At 44.7% G+C, this 17,831-nt stretch overlaps 1 protein-coding gene across 5 annotated transcripts in view; it reads left to right on the forward strand.

Annotated features, from left to right (window-relative positions):
* The first annotated feature begins 6,395 nt into the window (after positions 1–6,395).
* LOC6501500 (lachesin) overlaps positions 6,396–17,831 on the forward strand; it is a 49,303-nt gene continuing 37,867 nt past the window's right edge. For 2 of the 5 annotated variants that reach the window (XM_001955342.4, XM_014911598.3), the window contains exons 1-2: positions 6,396–6,597; positions 7,079–7,475. The gene's annotated coding sequence lies outside the window, so the exon portion shown is untranslated. Of the gene's footprint in view, positions 6,625–7,078; positions 7,476–17,831 lie in introns of all 5 variants that reach the window. The other 3 variants (XM_044715324.1, XM_044715325.1, XM_044715327.1) reach the window with 3 other exon arrangements.

A 17,831-nucleotide genomic window follows, 5' to 3' on the forward strand; every position in this document is an offset into this window, starting at 1 on the left:
TTTTTTAGTAATTCCTTTTGACATGGAAGTTTTTTTAAAGTTTCAGTTTCACATCCAATTAGTGAGTCCTTACCGAGTTTGAAATTCTACAAAAATATTACGTATACGCAGTGTAATCAACACTCTCAACGAGACCCATTTTATGGTTATTTGTTTTGGAGCCCAACTGTTAGTCAACATCTCCATAATCCCTAATGACCGAAATCCATCACAATAATCAAGTCTCCGGCTGAAGAACGAAAACAAAGCAGAAAAAATAAAAACGAATTGAAAAAATGTTGCCTACATTCCGGGGCGGGTAGCCGACGATTGAAATAGTTAATCAATGCCAAGGGTGACAAGAGTGTGGGCTTAAATTTGTTACGCCGGCTTATCGAAGTGCCAAAATCGTCATGTGTAGGGGGAGGGCCACATAAGCCATTTGATGACTTTTCACCAGGAGAGCGAATTAGGGCGTGGACGGATAGGTGGATGTTGGGTGGTGGCTGATGCCAACTCAGAAACTGTATAGTCTGGGATCGGATCGACTCTACTCGGCAGGGCCTAATGGCCTTAGCCATTTCCGGTACCCTAAAACGTTGCCCGCAAATTAGTTTTGGGCCGCGGCGCTGCCGTGCGAACAATTGAAAAGCCGAAATCGAAAATCTTTTCAAAGAGCCTCGCACATCCTTCACCGGCTACAGCTACGGACCAGCTCTGGCTCTGGCTTTGGGTTTGGCTCCGGTTTGGTCCTGGCAGTACATCCTGCTCACACTTTAGAATTCATTAAACGGCCGCCTCATTAATGGAAATGGCCGATAACATTTGTGCCACGCTTCGATAAGCGTCGGCACAACCCAAAATCCCATGGCCAGACCGGGCCGGTGTATTGTTCCGAGATCTCGGCCCAATATCTAGAGACCGTCCACCATAATTCAAAAAAACACAAGAACAAAAAAAAGAGAAAAAACACGTCGACGACCAGGCGGCCAACAATAACTTCAAAGACCGCAAGTAAATTAATGTTAATTTTATGCTAAAGCCGCCTCGGAGCGGTCTACGGCCTACGATTTTCCGATGGAGGAAAATGAGGCCAGCACCGCAGAGCTGAGCGGCCGTACCAATCAACATCAACAACATCAGCATCATCAACATCATCATCATCGGCATCCAGGCATCGAGGCAGTGGGGAAAACGGGGGAAAACGGGGGAAAACGGGGGAAAACGGGGAAAAATCGGTACCGACTGCCAGCCTCTCCCCTTTGCCTCTCGATACTCGATTGGCATTTTGACACGGCGGACGGCGGGCGGATTAAGAGCATCAACATCTTGGAAGCGGCGGTAGCCGAAAATTTTAAATTTATGCCGACTGCGGCACATAATTTAAAAATATCAATCAACTCGATAACGCAGATTGTGGCAGCCACCAGCTACCAGGCAGCAGCATGGAGTCAGGAGTAAGGAGCAAGGATACAGGAGTCGCAGCCAGTCGGCTGCAAACGAACGAACAAACAAACAAACAAGCTTGGCTCGGCTTTAGGAAAGAGCACAAAAGTCGCCGAGTGGCGTGGCAGCGCAAAAACTTGGTAAACAACGCAGGATAAAAGCAGAAAATAGGAGGAGCCAGGATGGGGGAATATGGCCAACAAATGTTGCAGGAGCTTTGGCCAGGAGATGGAGATGGAACCGAAGCTGCAGAACGAGTTTTTAGCTGCAGAAGTTGAGACATCCTTTGCCGGTTCAATTCCTATTATCCCTTACCGTGGAAGAAGTGTGGGCTTTCTGGCGGAGTGCGAAAGGCTTAACCCGCCAGCTCTTCCCCCAAGGGCTCCCTGCGCAGCAGTTTAACCCCTTTTGGGCCAATGGATGATTTGGATACTTTGGTGAACTTTGATTGACCTCTTCACTTCATTTTCAGATGTCCAGATGAAGTTTGGCTCCTTGACTTTCCGGCCATTCAGTATTTCTCGAATCGAAAGGGAAATTAAAGAACTTTCATCACAATTTAAGGAAGAATTAGCTCGAACTGAGTGAGATCAGAAAAAGAAAGATTTTAAAGGAGTCTGATCTAAACTAGATAGCTTTGAGTCAGGAGCCATGATTGTAACCCTTTCAAGACTTTTTCATTTGCACTCCCAGTTGATTTGAAATAATCAATCAAAAAGAAATCAGAAAGTATTCACAAAACATCTTCCTCTGGGCCAGAGCTGGAGGGTTAAGTGCATTAGAGTTCTCCTCCATTCTCGGCTTATTTCAGCTCTCAATCCTCTGTATAGTATGTGTGTGGTATGGTGTGTCGTGCACTCATATAGCCATAATGCCAGAAATACTTATTCCCTGATATGCAACAAACAAGCAACAAACGACCAACAACAATGGCAGAAAGCTAAGCCAAGGCCGGAACAAAAAGTGGTAAACAAGTGCAAAGCGGTGAGCGCTGCCAGGTGCAGCAGTCGTTGCAGTTACAGTTATAGCCATAGTCAAAGAGCCAGGATCAGAGAGGACCAGTTCAAAGGACAAAGCTGGAAAAAAATAGAGGAAAATAGTGAAAAAAACACAGCAGGGAAGTAGACTTGAAACATTTACCTGAGAAGACAGTGGCGGGCACTGGGCGGGGCATTCCATTTGCGGTGTCATTTGCAATTATGTGGCCAGGCCATGCATGCGAGTTTGATGAGCTCAGTTCCCCCAGCTGCAATCTTCAACGGCAATCTCTGTGCATTAGTGGAGAACTAAGAGGATAAAGGCTTTCTATTCACACAATGCCTGATCCTGCTGCATCTATCAAACTGCATTGCAAATGAAATAGCTGGCCGATTCATTAGCCGATTACTGGTATCGAACTCAAATATTTATTAAAGCCAGCTTCCGGGAAGTGTGACTGAAAAATTAACTCAATTTCCTTTGTTCTTTGTTCAATTGAAGCTATAACTGAAACTGAAACAGAAACTGAAACTGAGAAGATTTCGAATGGTGGAGATGCAGAGCATTTTTCCATTTGGCCAATGCAAACAAGAGGCGAGGCTGAAATATGAGAAATATGAGAAATCGAGTATGCAAATACAATTTGAATGCTTGAAGCGAAAGCGAATCGAGCTGAAAATTCATCAAATTTGAGCAACAATACTTGGAATTTTAGAGCCAAGGAGACTCTCCTACGAGACTGGCAAATTTAATTAGTAAGGAGGTAGTGGCATAAACAAAAATTCAATTCAACGGATATCCCTGTCAAATCACTATTGGTATCGCTCCGGCATCCATCCGGGTGTGCTCCTGACTACAAATTAATTATACGTCACTTCTATTTAATTAGTTTATTGAATGGCCACCCAACCACCCGGCCAGTCACCCATCCAGGCAGCACTTGGCAATCAATTCGAATATTTTCATGCACATGCAGCTGCGATAAATGTGGCAGTCAACACTTCAGCCAGGACTTGGAATTTGTCGAGGTTAGGTTCTGGTCTTGGTGCTTTTCCTGCTCCTGTTCCTGCTCCTGCTCCTGGCTAGTCGTGGCCATTCAAACGTGCAATCTGAAATCGAAAAATCAAAACCTAAAACAAATTCAATGTCCCGAAAGTGTGTCCGTCTATCCTTTCCTCCCGGCCGGCTGTCTCTGTGTGGCTTTAGTTGTGCTCCTCTATGTGTGTGTGTTTGTGTAAGCCACTCAGCAGGATAACGAATGGTACTGCACAATGGGTAGAAAAGTGCAGTTTGCGGTTGAAAACCGGATATTTTCTTTTCGCCCTCACAGCTGCCTGACACAAACAGCAGACGACTCAGGTGCAGCTAACAGCCCGGCCAAGTCCTAAAAGAAGACGAAGACAGACGCAGGATTTAGGATGCGGGAAGATAGCTGCCTGCGACTTGGCAATGAAGCGAGGAAATGAAATATCAGCCACGGCCAGCCAGATACATTTAGAGATAAGAGTATATAAACATAAACATTATTAATTAACATTCAGGAGGCTGTCCTTGCCAGACCTTGCTTAGATACATCCTGAATCCGGGATGGTGGAAAACTTAATTGAATGCAGAGCGGAAGCTCGGGAAAATCAGAGTCAAAGTGGAAACTGGAAATGATTATTAAACACAACCTCGAATCCCCATGTTTTCAGTAACGAAGAGCTAACGACATAAACATCAGCCGGCAGCCAATTAATGACAGCGCGCTACAGCGTTTATCGTTTCACTTACAACCCAGTGTGGCAACCAGACAGCCCCCACCGCCGCATTCCTTGCCACCCCTTTTTGCCACCTGTAATGCTGTTTCAAAGGTTTGGCAGACAATGAAAATCAACTAAGCAATTGGCAGCCAAACGGGACACCAGCGTCCGCCTCTCTATATGCAGCCACAAAAACAAAGGGGTCCAAAAAAGTGCCTCAAATTAGTTGGCCATGACTGTGTTAGTGTGGCAAGAAACTGAGTGGTTCAGCGTGGGGCGTGGGCGGTGGAAAAGGGCACACATGCAACGACTGCAAAATGAAAATGAGAAAATAAGGAAAACAGAGAAATGAAAACTGAATTATTGCTCAGGGCGAATCGGGTCGGGAAAATCAGAGGGGAGACCATGGACGGTCTCTAACATAAATGTAATGCTTTTATTAGTTCTCGATACTTGCATCTTACACTAACAAAAAATTGTAGATTTTTGATGTTATTAAAGTAAATATTTAAGACAAATGGGGCGGAAGGCCTGGTTGCCAATGTTTTCACCATTTGCGGTGACAATATTTTGACCAATTCGCATCGGATTTGAAAAAGAAATACCATTTACAAATCAGGGAACTAAGAGCCGTCGATCTGCATCAAAATATTGTCCCCAACGCGAAATGAAATTTTGGCTCGATTTTTGGCCAAAATCATGATGTTACCCCTTTGAAAATTTTCGAAAATGGGGTCAGATTTTAGTTGGTTAGGTTTTGATTGAAAATGATTGTTCTCGAAAATCTAAGATCGGGAAGGTATAACATTCGCCGATCGGACCATTTTCACGAAAGTTGTGGACTATTTCCTGAAAGAAATCGATGGGGAGGCCATGTTGGCTAAGTTAAGATACTTGGGTGGCTAAAATGGAAACTTTTGAGACACTTTTTAGTCAATATTTAGGCCAATTCGTATCGGATTTGAAAAAGGAATACCATTTACAAATCAGGGAACTAAGGACCGTCGATCTGCATCAAAATATAGTCCCCATAGCTAAATAAAATTTTGGCTCGATTTTTGGCCAAAATCATGATGTTACCCCTTTGGAAATTTTCAAAAATGGGCTCGAATTTTTCTTGGCCAGGTTTTGATTGAGAATGATACTTCTCGAAGATACAAGATCGGGAAGGCATACCGTTCGTCGATCGGAAAAGAATTGGCCAAGTTGTGGTCATCGGAGAATGGTAGTTGGTCTCAAGGAAGCTTAAAAACATTTAAATACCAACATTTAAATGCAGATTATAAGCTCAAAAATATTAATTACTAACTATAACCTATACTATATGTCTAAAATAAAATATTTAATTTAATTATTTCTGTTTTTTTCCGTTTCTTTTGGTGTATAAGCCGCGAGGTCGAGATGTACAAAAGTCAAAAGTCCGTGTCTCACGGGGGGATATGTATTAAATTTGGTGGATCCAGTGATGATGGCGGAAAGGGAGGGGAAAGACAGAGCTGGTATCCGGCGCCAAAGATTTACCAAACATCCGATGGAAAATAACCCACACCACCGCTCCCCGAAGCTGTTGTTGTTAGCCAAGTTTGTTGTTGGCAGACGCGATTGCAGCAAATCAGAAAATACTCGCACAAGTGCGAATGTGAATATTGATGCCGTGGCATCGCATAAGTCTGTATGTGCGATTATGTACATAAATATGTAAGTATGTATGCACATACGTAAGTATGTATGGTGGGGGTGCATGTGTGTGAGTGTGTGTTTAGTTGGCATTGCAAAACACAAACACAAAACTTTCATTCTAGTCGTGCTCCGCGACTCGACTTTAGCCAGCCACTTGGTGCTACTTCGCCCACTTTACCGCCACTCCACCCACTCAGGCGGCCTTCCACAGGCTTCCCCTCCGGCCACCCCCTCCGACCATCCACAGGCATGCCACAGACACAGAGGCACACATGCAACCAAAGCGGAGCGCTCCTTGCTCGCTTACTTGCTACTTCCGCTTCCGAATCCGTTTTGTGTGCTGTCGCCGCAGAAATTTAACGAAGTCACACGTCGCCAATGCTGTGCCGCTCTGCCACTCGCTCTCTCTTGCCCCTAAAGAGAGCTTTCTCCCTCTCTTTTGGCAAGGACGACAGCATCCGAGGCGGTCGGAAAGCATCGGCGGCATCATTCGGGACATCGGAACATCGGCACATCGTCACATCCTTGGCCATCGGCTCCAGATGGCAGCATCCTTTGTGTCCTTTGGTTCAGTCACGAATTCAGTTTCGAAGCGTTCGGTTGCAGCGTTTAAGGAGCTTGTGCTGCCAAAAGGACCACAAATTAGAAACTCTTGTTTTGTTTTGATTTTCGCAAAAATTTCGCGCGAATTTTTACATTGGTGTGCGTGTGTGCCCTCGTGGCGGGCAACCCTAGGAACTGTCTCCTGTCTTCTGGCTGACTCCTTTGGAGTGTATGTGTATTTGTATTTGTCTTTAAGGTAGTGTGTGTGTGTGTGGCTACAACTCCGCGTATCCTGTCTGTCTGTCTGCGAAAGGGAAGAAGCCGGCATGGCAAGGCACATCTTGTGGCAGCAATTGTTGTTGGTGGCATTGTAATTGCAGCAGCCACCGTGCCATTGCGAATACTTGACATCTTCGCCGCCAAATTGTGCGATTCCTTCTTTTTCCCACTTTTGGAGCATTGAAGGCTCTGGAGCTGGAGCTGAAGCTGGAGCTGGAGCTCTTTTCCGTTCGGGCGACGTGAAGAGCCCTCAAAATCCGCTATTTCAACTGTATTCGCAATCCATTTGCCTGCTGCCCTAGACGGGCAAACAAATTTTTTGCAATTCAATTTCTATTGTGCATTGCCGATGCGGAATGTGCGCATCGTTTGCTGTCAATGCCAAGTATTTCGCATAAAAATTGAAAATTGCATGCAAATTAAATAAATAGACATCCCACCAAAGGACGAAGGAGCCAAGGCAGAAGCAGTAGCAGCAGTAAGCATCCACAGCTGAGATAGACACTCCGGAAAATATACATCTCAATAGCGGGACATAGATATTACTAGAGAACCTCCTCCCTATATATATTGAGCTGCGAAAATGACAATTGTGAGTTGTGGTACAAAATTGTTGGCTTCGCATGCGGGGCACAATCAAAGCAAACGTCATTAGCACTCGCCGCGACATCGCCTTCGATTGACAGGAGCCAGAGGAGAAGGAGTAGGAGAAGAAGCAGTAGCTATAGCAGGAGAAGGAAGCGAAGGTCCTGCCGCAGAAGCAGGCACGAACAACTTCACATTTGCATAACTTTAGTGCAACGCCAGCGTTCAGATTCCGATTCACAGGTACGAGAAAAACTCCTTACCAAAGTCGATTTCCGTTTCAGGCAACTTCCCCATCCCCATCCCCATCCCCATCCCGTGATACCCCCTCGTCCTTCCAGCTCTACAACTTTGCTATCATTTCTATTTTCCTGTTTCTGTTTTTCATACCCGATATCTGTATCCCCCACCGAGTTCCCAGCCCCCTACCCAAAGCGAAAAAGGGTAAAATCAGAGAATATTCAGCTCGTGCTGGAGTTGGCTGCGGAAAATCCATTGTGGTGCATTCACAGTTGGTTTCGATTCGCCTGGGTGCTGGGTGCTGGCACTGGGTGGTTTTGTAAACGATTAAAGTACAAAATTTGCTTTCCTGGGCACAAATCGTGAGCACAATCCAGTCGGCTCAGGCTTTTTGGAGCACCTCCTCATAATTTAATGATCTTAGGGAGAGTTTTGCGGAAAGCCTCACATGTACCATGCACTTTGATACCTGTTGGCTTCGTTTTAATTTCATATTTTCGAGTTAATTACTTTCAATTGTTTTCCAATCAATTTCAATGGGTTTTAATAAGGAGAATATTAAATTACATCGTTTATGTTCATCTATAATTGGAAACAATGAAGGTAAAAAATGCGTTTTCGCGGAGTATCCTTTGCCTCATCCGTCGCCTTAAATCCTTTTTAAAATATTTTATTTCCAAGATGACTAAAATATCTCATATAAATGTGGTAAGCTTATATTAAATTAAAATATTTATATTACAAAATATAGATGTAAAAAAGAGTTTAAATAACAATTACTAACAGGCTTTAGTTACTTATCCTTTTCCAAAACCGCAACCAACTTATAGTTCTCAGGATTTGCGAGGTACTTGCTGGTCTATAACACTTGACAATAGAATATCCGATTTGTTTTTTGCACTGCTCTTTGCTTTAGTATCAACTTTACGGCTGCTCCGTCCCCGGACCCATACCCATACCCCGTATCCGTACCCGTACTTCTCCGGGCTCCATCATGGCCACGTTATCCAACTTTTAGTTATGGCTTTCGCTTTTCGCATAATGTCAGTTTTATTTGGTTTTGGTTTTCACTGACGGGACGCGGGTTAGAGCCAAGGTCTGTTGGATAAGAAGAGGGGAACGGGGGTGTAACGTCCCGGCTCAAATCCATGGAAATGCCAAAGCTTGAGGCCTCAAGGCTCGTGCCTGGCCATTCGGCACCCTTGCAAGATTTATTGTGCCTCACACACCCGGTCACAACCGTACACCCATATACCCATACACACGTACACCTAACACCTTCAGCCGGAGCGGAGTCCTTCGTCTAACCTAACCCGCTTCCTTCAACCTTTCCTCTTGGGTTCTAGCTCCAGCTCCAGCTCCATCTCCGTCTCGTTCTTCATACATCTGCAGTCCCATAATCTCTACTATTTGCATCGCAGACTTTGCTTTGGATTTTGCCATGGCAATGGATTTAGTTATGGTTTTTCTTACGCTCCTACTTTCCGCATTTCTTTTTTCCCCCATCTCCCCCATATCCTTATTCTCCTTCCTTCACTTCTGTCCATCCGTCTCTGCTCCGGTTGCGCTTTTTACATACACACATATACTAGTCGGACGTTTGTTTTTCCTGCCGCTCCTCGCACGAACACTGAGCAAAAAGATTTTTGCCCAACTTTGTATCAAAAAAAAAAGAAGAGACAGAAGAAAACGGGTGAAAGTCCTGCGGCTAACCGCAGCTAGGGTCCTTGATGTTGGCCCAGGGCTGGCCAGGACTGCGGCTAATGAATAACCGTCGTAATCCACGCTGCAGCAAGGACGATATGCAAATATGTAAGACAGATTAACTGATTGTAAGTCGGCGATGGGATGGTGAAGTCCTGAAGTTGCAAGGACATTTGTCTAATCTCTCATGGTTTTTATTACCAGAACATGTTACTCTTGGCACTATTGGGAATCATAATCCACATTTTCAATCAAAGTATAGATATTCTTCATGGCAAGTTCTTTTTGAACAGAAATACCCATAACTTTTGAATCTGACTTTTAATGCCTCCTAATGCTGAATAATTCAATTTAAGATCACCTAACCACATCAATTTACACATCGTTTCGCAAAAAAAACCTTTTTTCCACCCATTAATCTAAGTTCTCCCTTTTTTATTGGAGTCCTTGCATCTTTTATGCCAAAAAATCTTCCCTGTGACTGCTAATGAAATTCGTGGAATTTATTTCTTAGTTCTGACTTCATTATTATTTGAGTGGAGGTGCGGACGCCTACATATAATATGTATGTATGGCCGGGCAATCCATAAAATTTGATCCCTGATCCATTTATTCCGGAATGGCACGCATACCTTCGCCTCCTGGCAGAAATCCTATCGCAGCCCATCACCGCCATGGCGACCGCAATTCTTCTTTTTTTATTTTATTTGTTTTGCTCGGTGTAGTCGTAACTCGTTCGCCCAGATTTGGGGCTCCTTGAGGAAGCCGCAAATGCGAGCGCTACTCTCACACACACACATACACAGTCAGGACTAACAGGATTTCCCATAAAACGGAAATGGCATTATCCTCGCACATATTGTTGTGCGGATTTTAGTTTTTATTACACCAAGCACCATCCAGTGCGCGGTTGCTGTCCGTAAGAAGCCTCACGGGTACCCTCCTTTCCCAAGGAGCAGCGCCGGTAGACGGCAGCCGGAGCCATAGCCAGAGCCAGAGCCGAAGGAACAGCTCCAGCATAAATATCATTTGTGTCTGTTTGTGTGATACATCAAGGAGTGACCCATTAGCCTCGCGCAGACCGACGCCCCACCTGGCTCACCTGGTTGCAATTTATGGGCGGTCCCCTTAAAACTTCACACAATCTGCGGGGGCGGAGGCCGAGATGGGGGCAAGTCGAGGAGAACGCTCTACGCTAATAGGTTCCAAGGCATTGTCTTTGCTAGCAGGGAGAAATGATTGGGTAACGAGGATCTTGCGGGCAGGATTTATAATGCCGCCGGCCAAACCTCTAACTACACTCAAGCAAATTGTAATCGAAATGAAATCCTAATGAAAATTAATTTATTATAATTAGATCATTAAGTTTCCGGCCTGAAAGTTATTCTTAATGGGTTGGCAGATTAGATTTTCTTGATTATCTTGATAGGATAGTATGTATTTTAATTACTTTGACTCGAAGTTGACCTTAAAAATCAAATATATTTTATAGAAATGTTAAATATCTTCTCCAAATTAACTACTTACTTTGTTTAAAATATTCCATAAGTTTTTAAAGCTTTAGGATGCTTTCCATGGATCTAGTTTTTAAGCGTTTTAACGTTTTTTTCTTGGGGTAATTTTCCCCGAGTGTTTTCCCCCAAACTCTGGCCATGGTCTGCAAAAACCAAAACCCCAAAGAAAGCAAAGCAACCTAAACAAACACTTGAGGTGTGTAAAGTTAGCCAAGACTGCGTTTTTGCTTGGCTGTGCTTCGGCCCACATTATGTGTGTGCGGTGTGGTTGGAGATTTTGGCTTTCGTTGCCTCGGACAAGAAAACTCTTCCGTCCGCCCGTCCGCCTGTCCGCCAATCTGTCCGTCAGTCGGTCCTATAGTCCATCGGTCGGTTCAACTGTCCGCTTCTTCGTTTTTGTATCTGGCTTACTCTGCTTTTGTGCTTAATCACAACACGCACATTTACATATTGGTTTTGGCCAACTTGAGCAATCCCTTAAGACGGCCGACCAACCCTTTTTTCCCCGTCGCTGGTTTATCTGTTCGCTCGTCTTTTGTTGTTTCTGCTGTTGCTGCTACTACTCCTACTGCTACTGCTATGTGGTTCAAGTTCAGCCCATCACCAGGGGTCGGTGGGTCAGGCTTACGGTTAAGTAAACACTCAGCAAGAAGCATCCAAAGGCCACCTCCACCTCCACTTCCACAGCCACATCCAGTCGCACACTCGGCAGGCGGTCGTCTCCCTGGACAGACATTGCCCAACCGTTTGTGGCTTGGCATTGTTTTCACTTTCCAACGAACACCACCCACCTATATATACCCCTCAACCCACACCACCCACTGTCTCTCGGCCTGTCTGTTTGTCTGTCCAAGTGTCTGGTTGACGGGCGGCTGTCCTGTGCCTTGACTGCTTCATAAAACATACAACAAAATCTGAAATTGATGATGGGCAGTGATTGTGGAAAGTTGGCAGTCAGTTAAATTGGGTTCCTGCCTTTCCTTTTTCGGGCCTATAACTAAAGGGGGTAGGGGAGGAGGTGAAGGGTGTGCTGCGTTAATTGCTTTGTGAATGGTGTCCGCCTTGGCCGGAAAGTTAACATTTAACTTTAGTCTATTCGGGACTTTAATCTATTTATAATTGAGGAATGCATAAAGCATGTTAAATACGAACTTACACAAATTCTACTTTGTTATGCGTCCTAATCGGGCCCGGTCTTCAGCTCGAAGGACTGGCTCACTTTTGGGAGCATTTTCACATCCAAGGGTCGGTCGCCAGCCATTGTTTTAAATGCGGATCTCGACAGGGGGGCTGGAGTTAGAAGGAGATTGGAGGCGGTTGGCTTGGACGGGGGACTTTCGGAAGAAGATGTCAGTGAGATGGAGCCCAGTGAGGTGAAGGCGACTCACATAATTTGCATAACTAATTTGTGGAAACTTTGGGCATAGGAAGTTGTTGAAAGTTCCTGAAGGAGCTCCATGAACAGGAACGGGAGCCGAAACCGTACTTTCAATGCCAGGAGTTGTAGCAATTTCTTCATCTCCTTAACTGCGGTGGCACTGCAGAAAAGTGCTTAATTCTTTTAAATGAACGAAGCCAGGACAGGGCCAGACAGGGCATTCGAAAAGCTGTCCTAATTGAATACATGAGAGCATAAGTTAGCAGTGTGGTACTTTGATATCAACTTTGATTGCTTTATGGCACTTGAGCGTACAATTTGGCTTAGTTGGCAGTTGTTTGTTGTCCTGCCACTGGGTTTCTCTTGGCCATTTGGGGCCACCGTTCCACCTCAAAACTGCCTGTGCCTTTGCCCCTGGCTGATGCCTCGTTGTTTCTGCTCCTGCCATGGCTTGAAATTCAATTCGAGTTTGAATTCGAGCAGCTTGCTCGGCAATAAATGAACTTGATTAATGGGGGGACTCTTGCCCTGGCAAGCATGCATAATTAAGCGCTGATTAGAGTCACATAGTGGAGGCGACAGAAATTGGGGTTGGCCGAGAAAATTTAAAGTGGCTCTTAGTGGTAGGGCCTTCGGGCTTCGAAGCAGTCCATTTAAGTGGAGTTCCCAGTCAAAGTTTTTCCCAGTTTATTTCAAGTGCCTTGTTGGCCCGCAAGAGGGTTAACCTGCCCTTAGACGGTCTCGTATCAAATGTTGGCAACCTTTTCTCAAAGAGCAAAGAATCTTATCCCATTTGTGCGAGCATACATACACTGACATCCAACTCCATTCATCAAGTTCGGTCTTAATAATTTATTTGGTTTTCATTTTTTTGTGGCTGACTGGCTGGCTGGCTGGGCGGGTCGTCTGGGTCTGGGTCTGGCGAAATTCTTTGCGGTCATAACTCATTTGCAAATATGTGGCAGATGAAACATTCATGTTGACTGGGGAATTTAATTTTTCTTCAAATTCTCTGGCGCAAGAAGACTGGAATTCTTCCTTGAATTGGTCCCTCGATCTCCGCTGCTCCGGCTGCTCTTCGGTTGCTCTTATTGCGAATCCAATTAGCATGGAAATGTAGGTCTCTAGGTCTCGCAGTCGCAATCGCCGTCGCCGTCGCCGTCGCACTGGCACAGTCTCAGTCTAATGATGCCCTGCAAAATGAAATTTACCGCAGGCGCACAACAACAATCGAGAACAGCAACCATAAGCAGCCGTAGCAGCAGCAATACCAGTGGCAGTGGCAACAACACCACTGGCAACGTGACCAAAGTCCAGTTAAGTGGGTTGAGGGTCCTGAGGAGGTGGCTGAATGTTGGCACACTTTATGGGCGGACGCGCCACATGGCGTATACGTAAACGTAAACGAAACGTAAGCGTATCCGTATGGGTAGCATTTTAACAAAGTGTTAAACTGAGAATTTTATCTGCTGTTCGGTAATTCACAGCTCTGGGCTCCAAGGAATACACTCCTGCCACCTCCTCCGGTTGAAAAAAACCGAAAACCGTACCGAAAAAAAAATCCAGCCACACCAGCAGAGAGCAGAACTAACATAGTCCGAAAAAAAGTGTTAATTTCAGGGGAGCTCGGTGAGCTTAGTTAACATTACGTATACGTATAGATGGCCGAGGAGGGAAGTACTCCAACGCGATGTTTGCCGCTGCTCACTGACCTCAGCAATTACTCCACGCCTTTATTTTAATTACACGAAAAACAAAAGCAATGAAAAGTAAAAATGGCAATGGGAAGACAGGCAGACCCACCGACCGACACACAGACAGACAGGCCGGCAGACAGTTGGTAGTCAGTTGGGGAATGAGGAGGGTCTGGCATCCAAATAAGACATTGGATGCCGGGCAAGGACAGAGGAGTGGAGTGAAGTGGAGGGCAGCAGGCAGCCGGCAGAAGCAGAACAGCGCCAAAAATTAGGATATAATCCCGAGGGCATAGTTTTAATTCCCAATACAAATATCACTACACGAAAGTACAACGTGCATAAATTTCAATGACGTTGCTGGTTGCCTGTGGATTGCGGGTTTCCCCCTGCTGTCTTTCGTTGCTCGTCCTTCCCCATCCTTGACTGCTGCTGGCTCAGCGCTCCAGCCTGCTCTGTGCTCTGTGCCCACCTCCGCCTCCGTCTCCGTCCGCCGTGACTGCTGCCGCCAGCAGGTTGGCCTCACAATTATACGCACAGTCACACACCCAGTGCACTTGGGAAAAAACGGGAGGATTTCAATGCAAATTGGAATTGGAAGCTGAATTTTGGTTTAAGTGGAAAAGAAAGCGGAAATGTAATACTCAGTAGTCAGCTTACTAGATTGGTCTGTCTGCAGAAAATAATTAGGAACTATAAATCTAATACCTTATAATCCCTGTATTGTGCTTCCTTTAGGCTCCCAATCGAATATCGATTGTTAATTGAAAGCTAAGCTGCTCCCATCAGTAAACAATTTAAAGGTATTTGCTGGATTCACTCGCTGTGGAGCCAATATAAATGATTCAAGTTGATTTGCATATCCAATTGATTTCGGGCAGTGTATGGAGCAGAGGACCAGAGGCAGAGGCAGACAGACATTCGCCAAGGGAGCGGCGGAGACCGATAACAACGCTCATTTAGTTGTATGCTCACTCACTCACTCACCCACCCAGCCAGTCAGTCAGTCAGTCAGTCAGTCAGTGAGTCAGTGAGTCACTCAGTCAGTTAGTCATTTAGTCAGGCTGAGGCAGAGAGTCAGTCAATTGAAGATGCTGGTTGGCTGGCCACGACCACCACCACAAGGATGCACAGGCACACACCGACACTCTCATACAGACACACACACATACATAGATAGACAGGCACGCGGTCTGCGGCATTCCCGTTGCTTTGGCTGCTCATTTAAATAAATAAAGAAATCTGAAGTAACTTCTTGAAATTCCAACACATTCCATATCATTACTGGAGGAGGCCACAAAAATTTCCTCAATCCTTAAATGCGGCATGCCCCTCCACACACACACACCACACACACACATACTAATACTGAAAAGCACATCAACATCAACGTCAGCGCCGCAGTCGTAAAAAATTGTAACGGATGTTGCGGCCATGTACACACACACACACACACACATATCCACATCCACTCACATGCACACTCGCATGCGGAAGAACAGCGGAACAAGTGGAAATGGAAGAGAAAGGACGAGAGCGAAAGAGAGCGAGAGTTGTTTGAAAAAGCTTTCTCTCGTTACTCCGGCGAATGCATTGTGAATTGTATTCTTTGGGTGCTCGGCAGCTGCAGTTGTTGCGGTTCTGGTCGGCTTCTGGCTCAGGGCTTCTTGCTCCCGGCGCCCGGGTCCTTGCTACTGGGCCACGAGAATCCTTTTTTCAGGAGGATAACCACGAAGTATAGGAACAGCAGCAGCAGTAGCAGTAGCAACTTCTCCAGATTCCCTGGACCTCGAGGCGCACATAGAGGGCTATTTTATTAGAAAGTTTACCCGAAAGTTAGTTTGCGAGTGAAACAGACCAGAATTGTGGCTGTGGGGGCCTAATGACCTCCCCTCTCTACCCAGCCCTCCTCTTCCCATTGGCCTTAGAACATCACAAAAAAAAAAAAAACAGGAGGAACGGAGGAGGGCCTGAAGCAAATTGCTGAAGTTTGCCACTGCAACTAACTGAATGATTGATTGTCATTCCTGGTTTATTCACATTTTCACATCGTTTGCATCCCCTCGCCTCTGTTCCTCGTCCTTATTTTATTCTATTCTATTCTATTCTATTTTATTTTATTTTTTTTTCATCTCGCCGAGGCATCTCCTGCCGTACCACTTGATGATTCCTTCGGAGGAGTGTGGCTAAGACTTGATAAGAAAACTTTACCTAATGATCGGAGTTTTGAAAATGTTGTGAACTTTGACTTTGGCAGGGATTCAATTATTTGCACAGTTTTCCAACACAAATCTGGTGGATCTCTGTGAGGTCCTTTCTATAAAGAAACCAATTTAATTGAATTTCGTATTCCTTTACTGAATAAACTCCCTTGACTGATTTAAGTTTTAATAAGATTTCTGCTGTAATCTGAACAATATATATTCTCATTAAGGAAGCCGGATTATCCTGTTAATCTTTTTGAAATAAGTACCTTATGGTAACGTTAATTAACAGCTTTTCTTACAGCTGTTAATGTCCTTCGCCCATTTAAGTAGGCAGCTTTTAATTCGTTTGAAATGCAAAATGAGGAAAATCAAATCCAAATTGAAGTTCTGCATCTGTAAGGTGAAAGCGAGTGAGAGCTCGCTATGCCACTCACATACACACGAGATGATCCATTATTATTATAATTAAATTACAACGGTGTAAAAAGAAACATGGTGAACCGCCTTGAATAAATAATGCTCCGCCCCCGAAGCTTACGTGTGCCACAGCAAACTATTGTTGGGGGAACTGAGAAGAAAAAGCTGGCTTACTGCATCCACATTTGAAATTCCCATAAGGGTTCTTTAGTGTTAAGATTTCCGTCATAGTTTCCCGGCATCTTCCGGAGCTCGTCTAGCTCTCAGAAATGAATTACCCACTCGGATTAGGGCAACTTTTTATAAACGTAATAATAATAATAATAATAACAAGGCAGCCAGCACCAATCTTCTTAGCTCTCGTAAAAAAGTCGAGCAAGGCAAATCCTGAAGTCCCAGGCCCCAAGGATCCCAAATTCCTCGATTAGCCGAACTAACCAATTCGGGGGTTAGCCCCGGCTCCTGCCCCGGCATCTCCCTATATGGAAATAAGCCCCCTAAAACGCACATATGTATGAACTGGCATCCTGGCTCGTAAAGTGGAGTGGCGTGGAGTGGTTTGGAGTGAGGGGGCTGGGAAAACGCAAGAAAAATGAAATCAAAAACAATAACTTGTCTCCTGACAGCATTCCACAAGAGCCAGGACACGCCACGCACATTTCTTCCTTTTTTCCGTTTTCTGCCTTTTTTTTCGGCTGCTGTGTTTCGCTTTCCGTATTTTTCGCTTCTTTTTCGCTGCCCCAACTTCGGCTGCTCCTTCGCTTGACATCTTCGTTTGCCACTCTGTTACGGTATTTTGTTGTCCTGGCTGGTCACTGAGAAAAAATTTGGCTGGAAAAAGGATTTCTTTAAAGATATAATATTGATTTTATATTTTAAATACATTTCTAAAGCCCATAAGTTCTAAAATGTATATTGTTTTAAAGAAATTAATATATCCTTTAAACTTAGAATTATGAATTATTAAATTACTATTATTATAATACTATTTAAATTATCATTCTCATATATATATATATATATATGCTTTTTAAGTATATTAAAATGTATAAACCATTTTATAAATAATAACTAAAAAAAAACTACATCTAATACAAAATGATTTTGTTTTGTTATCCTTATAGTCTCTTAATTCCTAAAAAGAAAGTATTTGAAAGTTATATTAGCCCCCTGTTTTGGCGAGTGTATTTGTTGCTTTTCTTGTTGCTGCCGCTGCTTTCTTTAGAAAAATGTTATTACGTGCCGCTTGCGCCTGGCGCTGGCAACTTATGCAGCGCTGCTGCCTATGCCCAGACACGCTCGCCCCTCCCCCACACCCACCGGCTGGCAGGATGCTCGCTTGATTGTGTTGTTATTCGGCTTTTGTGTTCTTGCCGTCGCCTCAGACGGTGCGAGGCGAGTGAGCTTGTGTGTGCCAGTGGAACTACACATTTTTTCGATACTTC

Source organism: Drosophila ananassae, chromosome 2L (assembly GCF_017639315.1).
Source record: "Drosophila ananassae strain 14024-0371.13 chromosome 2L, ASM1763931v2, whole genome shotgun sequence".
Classification (NCBI taxonomy): domain Eukaryota; kingdom Metazoa; phylum Arthropoda; class Insecta; order Diptera; family Drosophilidae; genus Drosophila; species Drosophila ananassae.